The following is a 6,000-nucleotide window of genomic DNA, read 5'->3' as shown; positions in this document are numbered from 1 at the left end:
ATCCTTGAATGTGCTCTCATTTCAGTTACCTCTGAAATTCTCTCAAACACTTTGCTAAAGTGGCATTGTGTTTTACTTTGCACTTTGCATAGCTCGTACAGCTTTCTTATCCACTTTTTTCTCCCATTTAAGTACTTAAGTACTTAAATGGGAGAAAAAAGTGGATAAGAAAGCTCGTACAGCTTTCTTATCCACTTTTTTTCTCCCATTTAAGTACTTTCTAGAGTACTTTTAAGTATGCATGGGAGGTCTCAAGTACACTTAGTAGCTCTCAAGTACTTTTTGGAGTCTTTACAAGTACTCTCACACACTTCCAAGAACTTTCTAGAGTGCTCTTAGTCTAAAGGACTTCTATGTACTTCTTGAAGTCCTACCTAGTACCCCTAAGAACCCTCAATCAATGTCTAAAGTCCTTCTAAGTACTCTCAAGCACTCCCAACCACTATCTAGAGTACTCATAGGCATTTTTTGGACTACTTTGGAGCGGTCTCAGCCACTCCTAAGTACTTTTTGGAGTGCTGTCAAGTGCATCATGGAATTCTTTCTAGCAGTCTCAAGCACTCCCAAGCACTTTGTGAAGTACTTTTAGGTATTTTCTAAAGTACTCCCAACTACTCTCAGCAGCAGGTGCTCACAAGTACTCTTAGATACTTTCTAAAGAACTTCCAAGTACTCTTAGGTACTTTCTAAACTATATCCATGTACTCTCAAGAACTCCCACCAAGCACTTTCTGGAGTAATCTTAGGGACTTTCTAAAGTACTTTCAAGTACTGCTAGGTTCTTTCTTTCTAAACTATATCCATGTACTCTCAAGAACTCCCACCAAGCACTTTCTGGAGTAATCTTAGGGACTTTCTAAAGTACTTTCAAGTACTGTTAGGTTCTTTCTAGAGTACTTACAAATACTCTTTGGTACTTTCTAAAGTACTTCCAAGTACTCTCAGAAACTCCCAAGCACTCTTTGGAGTACTCTTAGTAGGCACTTTTTGGCATACTTTCACAAAAGGTCTCAAGCACTTTCTGGAGTGCTTTCGAGTGGGCTCAGGCACTCCCAAGCACTTTCTGGAAGTACTCTTAGGTTCTTTCTAAATCACTTCCAAGTACTCCTAGGTACTCCCAAGCACACTCTTGGGTACTCTCAGGTAATATTCGAAGTGCTCTTAGATGTAAGTTATAATTGTAATTGCAAACAACTCTTGTAGAGTGATCTCTTTGTTTTAACTATAAATTTACATGGTGTATTGGCACAAGTGGAATTATATAGAAGATTTCAAGACAAATATCCTGACGTGAAGATTTCCCTTATTTTGTGCACAAATTAAAGGACCGAAATACTTGCTGTTGTGAGTATCATGTGCAAGTTGTGTATCTTAAAGATGCCTTCAATCAAATGTAGCAAGGGAGGTTTGGACAACACGAATTGGCTTGCAACTGCAATTGTAAAATCTGTGTTCCTGAAATAGGTGGTATTACATGTGCAGCAACAAAATCCACATTTCATAGCCTGACAACTTCTACTGTGTACAAGACCAGAGAATTCGGCGTTCCACTCAAAGAGATGCTTGTTAGGAATGTGTGGTGGTCAATGTGGTACAGCAAGGATGGCAATGTGTGCTTCAAAGGAGCATGATGACAACTGTCAAGCTTTTTGCTGATGTGGAGAAACAAGTAGTGGATGAAGAGGGCCACAAAAAAAGAAAGGATCTTGTAGTTCGGCAAGTAGGGTGCAAAAGTTTCATTTCTTTGTTCAAGGACAAGCTAACCACTTTTATCAAACATAACTATATTTACAAATGGCAGGCTGGCCAATTGAAAAATTGTTTACAAAAGTTCCTAGATGATGTGGTGGTCTCAGTGGTGGACTTTGAAGAAAATTACTCTTTCAAAGTGTAGAATGAGATCCAATCAATGCATTGGTATTCAAACCAAGTGACCATCTTGGTTCACATATCTTACGTGCGCTCGGAACTGGACGATATCAAAAAGACCACCCATTTCTATATCTCTGATGACAAGGTCCATGATACCTTGTTTATGCAACATTGTTTTCTTTTGCATAACAGGTGGTTGAATGAACAGAGCAATAATCTACAGTGGCATTGGGTGTGGTCTGATGGTGTGGCATCACAATTTAAAGCAAGGCATCCGTTCTACTTTGTTGTGAGGTACTTCAAACTCACTGGTCTGATGGTGTGGCATCACAATTTAAAGCAAGGCATCCGTTCTACTTTGTTGTGAGGTACTTCAAACTCACTGGTCTTGAGATGATGCATAACTATTTTGGATCAGGACATGGCAAGGGTGAGCATGACGGAGTTGGAGCAGTAATCAAGAGAGCACTGACAAGTGAGCAATTGAACTACCAAAAAACCCTAGGTATCACGTGTGTTCAAGAGGTATTTAAAGAGAGCACTGACAAGTGAGCAATTGAAGTCAGATGGATCTTGGGGGGTGCACTACCAGAAAACCCTAGGTATCACGTGTGTCCAAGTGAGCAATTGAAGCCAGATGGATCTCGGGGGGGTGCACTACGAGAAAACCCTAGGTATCACATGTGCTTAAGAGGTATTTAAAAACCCCTTAACTAAAATTTTTTCCCCAATAAAACAACTCCTTTTCACGCGTGAATCGGACTTCACGACGTGGAATTAAGTTTTGATTTTATTTATTTTTATTTTTTATTTTTTATCGCGTGAACTTCTGTTTCACGCCGTTCACGTGAGATTTCCGTTCACGTCATTTTTTTGTTACCGTGAGATTTTCGTTCACGTCATTTTTTCGTTTACGTGAGATATCCGTTCACATGAGATTTCCGTTCATGTGGGGTTTTTTTTTGAGTCTAGTGGGAAATACGAATTTTTCTTTTTGGGGGAAATATTTTTTGAATTTAGAATAAAAGGGATATGGGTATTTTTTCAAAAAAGGTAAGTGGAATAAAAAAAATCAACCCTTTATGACACACCTTACACCCTTCATAAATGACCCCCAAAAATGGACAAATTGACAACTCATGAGCATCTTCTCATTGAATGCTCATTAGCCTTAATGAGTTATGTAAAAAGGTAATTAAGGATTAACTTGCAATTAATTCTTTCACTAATCTTTCTCTCTTTTATACTAATACAAGACTCTAATTAACCACTAATCCTTAATTAATTCACACAATTGAGCACACCATTGGATAGAGTTAAAAAATCAATATTTGTGTAAATTAATCTAAATTAGGATATTAATTAGACTCCTAATTATAGTCTCCTCTCTTCAAGGCAAAATTAAACAAAAAGAGTCAAATTTTTTCAATTGATCAAACAATTGATGTGATGATTAGGTGTTTTGATACATCTAGATGCTCTCAAAACACTCAAAAAACTGAATTTCAACTACTTATACGATCAATTTAGACCCCAATTAACACATTTTCTAAATTTTTAGCCTCTTTGAACAAGATTAATCACTCTTAATAACAAAAACCAATCCAGTAAGAGAAATTAGTCAAACTTAGTCAAATTTAAGGATTTTTTGATGGTTTTAATTTTTTTTAAAGATTAAGCTACTCCTAATACTTGCTAACACTCTAATCCAAACAATTTTAACAAAAAACACACAATTAAACTAAAATAAATGATCTTATATCTATTTTTAAATTAAAGAGAGCTAACATTTACTAAGAAATGCATTCTCTTACATTGTTTGATATGCAATGGATGCAAACTAAGCCTAATACAAACTATGTGCAAGCCCTAAGAACATGAAAAACCACAAAAACAATAACAAAACAACAAATTAATCTAAAAATTAAGTTAAAAATATTCTTTTCAAAAATAAAAAAGAAAGCTATTCTATACCAAATCTCACACAAATCACCATCAAATCCACATCTTTTTCATGGAAAACCACTAATCAAGATAATGGGCAATGGATTATGCATAGATTAGAGACAAAACGATGAAAAAAGCCAAGGGATGGCTTCCCAGCGGCACCAAAAATGTTATGGCTCACCCTAACTCTCCTTGAAACACATCCAAAAAGAGATTACCTGTATATATATGTATATCATACATACATACATACATACATATATATATATGTATGTATGTATGGGGATTCACACACGCAAGCCATGAATTTCAAGATTTTACATCATCCCCCACTTAAAGAAATCAAGATGTCCTCGTCTTGAAAATAGGTAGGAAAAATCTTGATACAACTTAGACTCATCTTCCCAAGTAGCATCTTTTGTTGAGAAGTCCTTCCACTGAACTAGACTTTCCCTAATGAGTTTGTTTCTGAGAGTCCTTTCTCTAGAGCTAAGGATTCTAACTGGTTGAATTTAAGAAGTCCTTCCACTGAACTAGACTTTCTCTAATGACTATGTTTCTGAGAGTCCTTTCTCTAGAGCTAAGGATTCTAACTGGTTGAATTTCCAAAGTGCTCTGGGATGGCATAACAATTTGCTCATCATCTAGGATGTGGTCAAGACTAGGTACACAAGGTTTCAAAAGACTTTCATGGAATACATTATGGATTTTTTAATAAGGAGGGTAGCAATAACTATTGATTCTTTTAGTAATGATATAAGGTGAGGGCTCAACTTTTTGTACTTTTATACAGATATAGAGCTTTTTTTTAATATGTATCCTTTGGGAAGATTGTATCTCCTTCTTTGAATCGTTGAGTTCTTCTAACATTTGCATAGAACTTTTTTCTATCCTACGTAGCTTTGATCTCTTTCCAGACAGCTTCCATTCCAAATTAATGGTTTTATACAATCTTGACCATATAAAGCCTTGAAAGGGGACATACCTATACTCCTGTGATAAGCTGAGTTATAGGCAAACTCTACTAATGATAGGTATTACAACCGTAGCTTTGGTTCACAAACTGTAGTGAGACTTAAAGTGTCTTCAATGAATTTGCTTCACCCTTTTTATTTGACCATCAAGTTCTGGATAATAGGTTGGACTACAGTTTAGCTAAGGGTTGTTTACAAATGAAGAAGTAAACTAACAATATTTTTTTTGGCAACTTTCGCAAATCAATATATTTCTGACATTTTTGATGTTGCGATCAATCCACTCGATCTTAAACTTTTGCTGGGTCATTGAAATCCCTTCTTTAAAGAAAATGGATCCCAAGTATTTAATTTTATCTACAAAGAAGGTGTACTTACTACTCTTTGCAAAGAGTTGATGCTCTCTTAGGATTTGCAAAACCTCCCTAACTTGGCTTTCATGCTTTCTCTCATCTTTAAGATAGTTGAAAACACTAAGACATGATTGTCAAGTTGTTCCTACATGAGTCTATTGAAAGTGACTAGGACATTTGTTAATCCAATATTAGCATCACAATCCCTACCTGGAATTAAATGTCATCTTTGGAATATCACTCTACTTGACTATGATTTACTGACAACTTGACTTTAAGTCAATCTTTGAGAAGACTTTAGCTCTGTGAAGCTAGTCTAGAAGTTCATCAATCCTAAAACTAGGGTACTTGTTCTTCACTGTGAGTTGATTAAGACCCTACAGGCAATGCATAACTGGAAGGTTTCTTGAGTATTGAGTCTAGTACTCTCACTCCACCCCTTGGAGGATCATCCTCCCTACCTGAAAGCCTTTCTTAGTATCTTTCAGCCCTAAACACCTTTCTTGGAACAACCTGATGCAAAACACAAGCAGAAGATGGAGACACGAGAGAAAGAGAGAGAGAGAGAGAGCTGAGTTTTCAATATATTAATATAGTACAAAGGGTATACAAATCTGGCAAACCATAAGCTGCCCCATAAAAGATAGAATCATCTAGTCTAAACCTAGTCTAAGCCCTGACACCCCAACAAGATGAGAGATGCCACACAATGAGCTATGCGCCGCCTTTTATAGGCCTGGGAAGCACATATGGACTGGCCAACTGTTGTCAACTAGGTCCCTCGACACATAAAATCCCTTTGTTGCAGCCAACACAAGAACAACCCCTTTTCAGCTGGCCAACAGCCTCCTAGT

Source organism: Cibotium barometz, chromosome 11, assembly GCF_041138505.1.
Source record: "Cibotium barometz isolate CiBa-2024 chromosome 11, ASM4113850v1, whole genome shotgun sequence".
Lineage (NCBI taxonomy): Eukaryota > Viridiplantae > Streptophyta > Polypodiopsida > Cyatheales > Cibotiaceae > Cibotium > Cibotium barometz.
The sequence above is the reverse complement of the archived record's forward strand: the minus strand, read 5'-3'. Positions refer to the sequence as shown.